Here is a 7,708-nt window from a genome sequence, read left to right as displayed (position 1 = left end):
TGATGGTCCCTTTCAACTCTAATAAAATAACATAATCTTAGCTCTTTCAATTTCCACATGTTTTCCTTGGGGAAGAATCAAGTTTCATATTCAATCACTTCAAGGTAACTTTCTACTATTTATAAAGAAAGCAAAAATCGAACTAGGTCATATACAACTTGATGTTTTTGTATGTAAATCCTTTATTTTCTGTAAAAATTCTATAAGGAGAATAGCTGAATCCTATTTTATATTTTATATAAAAAGGTCTGTTTTCCAAAGTTACTTGTCTGAAAACTCAAATTTATTAAAAAACACAAACTACTCTGTGTATTTAACTTTTATTATAATGTTAACCTTTATTACGTTTATGAATACAAGCTATGGATCCATAGCTCTCACAACTACAGGGTCTTCATAAATAAAGCAAACCACTTAGATCTGCATGTTTCAAATAGCAAGACAATAAGCAAACCAGCAGATGGATGCATTTTTAATTAGTCAACCCATTGCTATCTTTTGGTAAGAATATTCTCTTGCAGGTTGTAACAAAATCCTTCATTGAGTAGAAAAAGAAGTACAATCTCAGAATCACATGTTTTCTAAGAGAATTATATATTTCAGTACTTTGATAACCTATTCAGATTTTGTATAATGATAAATTAAACTAAATGATTGGTGTAAAAACAAATCAAGCAAAATAATTTAAGGTTATTGTAAATTTGAGAGATGAATAAAATTGCCATCAGTATCTAGTTTCTTTTATGTTTTAACTGAGTTAACTAAGCCAGTATGATCCAATTCAATTCAAGGCTGATTTTGAAATATTGTGAGAAAAGATTCTACAATATTATGCTTCAATTTTTAATTTGTATTATACTGACAAATAAGTTTGGAAAAGGATGCTCTTTGCTTTGGAAAAACTGCTATAAAACTGAGAAGATAATATTTATCAGAAGAAGCCAGATGCAAAACTGTGAAAGGTTTTAGAGATTATATTGGGTAGTTCCCAATATTAAATGAGTATCTTTTTCTAAAAAGAAAAAGTATAGTCTCTTAGATTATCTCTTCATATGCACCGAGTAAAGGGAATGGATAAATGAAGTAATTATTTTGATAATCCAGGCACTTAAAACTTTTCTCTGAAATATCCACATGATTGATATGATAATTTTGACTGAATTAGTCAAATTGCTCTTTCAGTTTGCCTTCTCATTACATGAGTAGATACAATCTAAGTGTGGTTGTAACATTTATAAATGCAGAACACTAAACGCATAGCTTACAGTACCTTTCAAGAGTCAACCAATTGTATATAATCACTTACCTTATGGCAACACAGGTAGTCACAATTTATCATCCTCTTCTTCAAAAGCACATACTTAGGACTTTTCCTCTGGGACCCTGTAGCAGTGCCATAGAAAACATTTCAATGTATGACATTCGACCATTCTAACCACTTAGTTATTGCCAACTACTGTGGCATATACATATTTGAAATATAGGTAACAGTGCAAACCCTGAGCAAATAGTTAAATGAATAATGTTTTCCATGATAATTAGTCCATTTAACAAAATGTGTTAATATCAAAATAGTATATACTTCTGCAGAAGCCACAAAAAAGGCATCAATCCTAAATTGAAAGTTTAACGGGATGTTTCTATAGCAAATCTGATAACGATTTGCTAAAAGTTTTATTTAATATGACTACCTTTTTTTTTCAGTTGGAAATACAGAGTAGAGGGGAGCAGAGGGAAATACAAAGGCTCCAAATGATCTATTAATATTAGTAAACTCACTGTAAGAAACCGAAAGGGCCTCCTTGAATCTAGTTTCATCATCTCAAAGAAAATTATGTATATACAACTGGATTTACCTTTTGTCTTCAGAAAATGAAGGAGGAACAGATTTGTTGATTATGGCTAGAAAGATGAGAAAGATGCTTTAATATTAACATTAAATGAGAGAAGGCAGAAGGCCTATATAACTTAAGTTTTCTTCTTTTTCACTGAGATGAAGAGATGGACTTTCAAACTGAAAAGAAACGGGAAGGAAAAAAGATTGGAAACTTAAGCAGTCAATAATTGGGTACTGTGTTAGATGCCAGGCTATGGTATTGACTAAAGCAGAAACAATTTCTCCAGGATGAAAGGGAAAAAAAGAAAATAAAGAGAAATCTTAAATGATTATAAATCTTTGAGTACAATCCAACTCCCTCTCAAGAAAATAAGGCAACTTACATGTGCAATTGTGGATATGGTTGATAGTCTTTAAAATACATTGAGAATGAAAGAGATATGAAAAAACTGGCGAGTGACAAATGGCATCTTGGTATGTGAAGAGTGAAAAGGCTGGGTTATAGACACTACAAACTGGTAAGATTAATGATTATCTCTGGGAAAACGTCCTAACAATCCTAACAGATTATTAAACAGTTAGCTTGGCAGCATGTAGAGAAGGAAAAGGTAATTATGAGACATAAGAATTGTTTGGTATTTTTAAAATTTTGAGATGGAGTCTCGCTCTGTCACCCAGGCTGGAGTGTGGTGGCATGATCTCAGCTCACTGCAACCTCCATCTCCCTGGTTCAAGTGATTCTCCTGCCTCAGCCTCTAGAGCAGCTGGGATTACAAGCATGCACCACCATGCCAGGCTAATTTTTGTATTTTTAGTGGAGACGGGGTTTTACAATGTTGGTCAGGCTGGTCTCCAACTCCTGACCTCAAGTTATCTGCCCACCTTGGCCTCCCAAAGTGCTGGAATTACAGGCGTGACCCACGGCGCCTGTCCGGGCATCAGAATTGTTACACTAAATTCAACTCGTACCTTAGTACAAAAAACAACAACAACAACAACAACAAAAAAAAAAAAAAAAAAAAAAAAAAAAAAATTGGCCCACATAGTAGGCCAATAAAGAGTTGTTAACTGCTATTATTTTTTGGTGGAATAATTTGGTCAGATAACATCATCATCTATCTTGATTTTAGAAAGACAGTTGACAAAATCTCTCATATCTTAATGGGTAAGATGATTCTGTCTAGTTCAACACACTTATCAGCGACTAAGAGGACATCAAAAGCATGTTTATCATATCTTTGGTACACAACTGAGAAGAATAGCTAATTCACTGAGCAAGAACCAGACTTAAAATTCTCTTCATGCACTGGAAGAGTAGAATAAAGCCCCAAAGTGAAATTAGTTACTAAGATAAACATAAAGTCCTGGGTTTATATTTTTAAAAGGTCAATTACGTAAGTCCGTGATAAAGAAGCTATGACTTTGTATCAGCTGATGTGAGAAAAGATCTGTTAAGTTTAGCCGATGAAAAGCTCAACGTGTTTCAACAACAGGATGGAGAAGATGATAAGTCAAATGCAGTTTTAGGTTCACTAAACCAAACCCTAGTGTCCAGATGGAGAGAGGGGATGGTCCATGGCAGCTTTGCAACTGTTGCTGGGGCTCCACTTCCAGAGTCCACATTTTTACAGGACATTGACAAATGACAAAAATCTAGGGGAGGGCCACAAGAAAGGTTGAGCCTCGAGGCCATGTCTTACGAGAAACTGTTGAGGGGAGTGGGTAATGTTTAACAGAGAGAAGCAAAGCTGGGCAGACCATGACAGCAGTCCCCAGTAAAGGGAGAGTTGTCATCCGGAAGAGGAGCACCCTCACTCGATTTTGTTCCAAGGGCAGAACTAAAAACAGCAGGTAGCTTTTTAAAATAAATTGTTTATGTATTCATTTTTTGAGACAGGGTCTCACTCTGTTGTCCAAGGTAGTCTTGAACTCCTGGGCGCAAGTGATCCTCTTGTTTTCGGAGTAGCTGAGACTACAGGCACGTGCCACCACACCCAGCCAGCAGGTAACTTTATAGAAACAGCAGATTTCTTATCAATATAAGGAAAAACTGTCTTAGAATTTGAGGTTTTCTGTATCTGCTATTCTGTTAAGTAGTGGCCCCCAAGTCTGGTTAACCATCTATCAGCACCGTTGTACGTGGGAATTCCTATGTTGATAGGAAAATTGAATTTCATAACCTCTAAGAGTCTTTATGAAATGATGGCTGAAACAAGCAAATTGCAAGGCAATCCAGAAAGAATGAGCTGTGGAGGCTCTGCAGAGGATGACAGCTTTTGAAAATGTTTATGTGGATTAAGATAGGAGTACTGATCAGAGGAGAGATTCAGAAGGGGAATTAATGATCTAGGACAGTGTTGCCTGTAAAAATATTATGTGTAACATATATGTAAGCCACATTTATAAGCTTAAACATTTTAGCACAGATATTTAAAAAGTAAAAATAGGAGAAATTAACTTTAATAATACATTTTATTTTACCCCATATATCTGAAATATTCCCATTTTAACAAAGACTTAAAATTAATGAAGTTATTAATGATATATTTTACATTTTTTATATTGTCTTTGAGGACCTTTGCTTATATTACACTTCTAGGACATCTGAATTCAAACTAATCCTATTTTGAGTGCTCAGTAACCACATGTGGTAAGTTGCTACCATATTGGACAGTAAAGATTAGGAAAAAAGTCTCTGAGCATGGTTAGTTAAAATAAAGGGTTATTAGCAAAATCAAGCTGAACTGTACAGGTTACCAAGAAATTCTGGAGACATGGCCAACATAAAGAGGGTAACTGCGGAATGTTTTCATTTTGGCAGCCGCAAGAGTGATAAGAGCCAGGAATACAGGTGGAGTTTGACCAAACCAAGCAGAGAATCCAATTGAGGCTGAACTGCACCTGCCCCACTCCTGGTTGCTCTGGCAACCAGACTCCCTCCCCATGCTAATGACATTATAATGAGAACATCCACATGCAAATGAATTAAGCAGTAATTACAGACAGATCCTCACTTGTTCTACTAGCTCGGCTTAAGAGGGTGGTGGTTGAGAGAGGAGTTGGGGAGAGTTTGATACCACACAGGGGAGATTGGGAAAGGCAAGAATTTGAGTTACAAAATAAAATGGTTATCTGGAACCTATATAACAGGCAATAAAGTCATGTGGTTACATATTCACATTGTTACATCCATGGCTTTTCTTGCTCTTACCATTACTCACGGGAGAGAGACCACCCAGGAGGAAAAGGGGAAAGAACAGAGAAACAACAACAACTCTATAGGAAAGGCACAGGTTTTGGGAGAAATGCCGTCTTCCTCCCCTCCTTGGTCCTCCCATTTCAGAAGAAATTACTGATGGTTTGCTCTACCTTCTAACCCATCCATGTGGAGCTACATGGAAAACATCGAAACTCTGGACAAAGATAAAAAGTAGAAAGAAAGCTTGTCTTTTATTCTTGGTTCTGATTTTTCCTTAATTGCTTTTTGTAGTTTTCCCCAAGTTGATCAGAGCCACGTTGTAATTAATGATGAACAAGTTGAATACTGGACTTTAGAAACTTGATAATCCTGGCCACATGGAGACCTTTACTGATGTGGGAATACTGTGTATACTGAAGTTTTGCATCTTGTAGGAATTTTTAGGTTTCCAGAATCATGCTAGGTCTCTCATTAAACATGTGTGTGTGTGTGTGTGTACACACACACATTTATATATAATACATAAAGAAAAAATCATTAATGATATGCTCAGAAAATATTCAGATCAAACAATTAGACATGCATTGGGGGTATGTCACTTTGGCTAGCATACCAAGAGATGTGATAACATTATTTACACTATACATCAATATATGGCCTTTACTTTCCATCGTTCAAGATGTTGAAGTGGGCCAAGTGCAATAGCTCAAGCCTGTAATCCCAGCACTTTGGGAGGCTGAGGTGGGTGGACCACCTAATGTCAGGAGTTCGGGACCAGCCTGGCCTACATGGTGAAACCCTGTCTCTACTAAAAATACAAAAAGAAAAAAGAAAGAAAGAAAGAAAAAAAACTGGGCGTGGTAACAGGGGCCATAATCCTAGCTTTGGGAGGCTGAGGCAGGAGAATTGTTTGAACAGGGGAAGTGGAGGTTGCAGTAAGCTGAGATCATGCCATTACATTCCAGCCTGGGCAACAAGAGTGAAAATCCGTCTCAAAAAAAAAAAGATAGATGTTGAAGCGAGGATGTGGTGGGTCCTCTGGTGTGAAGTTCCGAATTTCTCTGGGTCTTCCAGCAGGAGCTGTGATCAACTATGCTGACAGCACAGGGGACAAAGATCTGTATATCATCTCCAGGAAGGGGATCAAGGGACGGCTGAACAGACTTCCCACTGCTGATGTGGGTTACATGGTGATGACCACAGTCAAGAAAAGGCAAACCAGAGCTCAGAAAAAAGGTACCTCCAGCAGTGGTCATTTGACAACAGAAGTCATACCGGAGAAAAGATGGCATGTTTCTTTATTTAAAAGATAATGCAGGGGTCATAGTAAACAATGAAGGTGAGATGAAAGATTCTGCCATTACAGGACCAGTAGCAAAGAAGCATGGACATTTGAGATCCCGGATTGTGTTCAACGCTAGAAGCATTGCATGATTCTCCAGGATATTTGTTTTTGCTTTTTTCTTGCTTTTGTTTTTTTGTTTTGTTTTATTAATAAAAATAAAAATAAACTTTAAGCCAATTAAAAAGTATTTGTTCCCAAAACAAAACAAAATCCCCCAAAAATATATGGCCTTTAAATGTGCATTCATTAAGGGAATGATAATAGCCTAATTGCCTAGTGCTTACTATATTCCAGGTACTATTGTAAGTTGCACAGCAACTCTGTGAGATAAGCATTATTGTCAGCCCATTTTACAGATAGGGAAACGAGGCAACTTGCCCAAGTTCCTAAGTGGCAGATCCAAGAACTTAATCCAGTTAGCTTGGTTCCAGAATCCACAGATGTGTATCATGAGATATCAAGGATAGATCCTTCAAAAAGAGAAACCAATCTTTGTTAATGGTTCACTAATCTACTGTTTTACTATCTAGTAGAACTGCTAATACAGTATTATAACAATTATTTATTATGACTATTACATTTAGAATAAAAAATGGAATGAGTAGGCCAGTTTGCCTGGAATGGAAGGTTCACTTAGGACATAAGAGGAAGGTGTTGATAAGGGCCTAACTGTCAAGGAGCCCTAACAAGAAAGGCTCTAGAGGATGCCACTGAAAGTTTTTGATGTGAGGAAAACAGTATTGGAGGAACAGTAGAGTGCAAATATAGGAGAGAAAAGAGATGAGCTATTGGGATCAGGTAAACTATATTTTTTACCCAAGTGTATGCATGTAATAATGATAGTAGTAGGGATGAAAATAATCAATGAACAGAAACTTTCAAGGCAAAAACCCAAATGAAACTCTGGATATTGGCTAGAGTGAGATAATTGAGGAAAATGGAAAATAACAATTTAGGATTAAATCTCAGACTTTCTGCCAAAGTGATGAGGTGACAGATAAGGAGAAGTTTCTTTCTTTCTTTTCTTTTCCTTTGTTTTCCTGAGATGGAGTCTTGCTCTGTCACCCAGGCTGGAGTGGTGTAGTGGTGCGATCTCAGCTCACTGCAACCTCTGCCTTGGGTTCAAGTGATTCTCCTGTCTCAGCCTCCTGAGTAGCTGGGATTCCATGTGGACACCACCATATCTGGCTAATTTTTTTTTTTTTTTTTTGTATTTTTCAGTAGAGAGGGCATTTCACTATGTTGACCAGGCTGGTCTCGAACTGACCTCAAGTGATCCACCTATCTCAACCTCCCAAAGTGCTGGGATTACAGGTGTGAGTCAATG

At 37.0% G+C, this 7,708-nt stretch overlaps 1 pseudogene; it reads left to right on the top strand.

The window, feature by feature from the left end:
• The first annotated feature begins 6,046 nt into the window (after window positions 1-6,046).
• Window positions 6,047-6,470, top strand: LOC104655905 (annotated as a pseudogene).
• Window positions 6,471-7,708: the final 1,238 nt, after the last annotated feature.

Source organism: Rhinopithecus roxellana, chromosome 14, assembly GCF_007565055.1.
Source record: "Rhinopithecus roxellana isolate Shanxi Qingling chromosome 14, ASM756505v1, whole genome shotgun sequence".
Classification (NCBI taxonomy): domain Eukaryota; kingdom Metazoa; phylum Chordata; class Mammalia; order Primates; family Cercopithecidae; genus Rhinopithecus; species Rhinopithecus roxellana.
The sequence above is the reverse complement of the archived record's forward strand: the minus strand, read 5'-3'. Positions and strand labels throughout refer to the sequence as shown.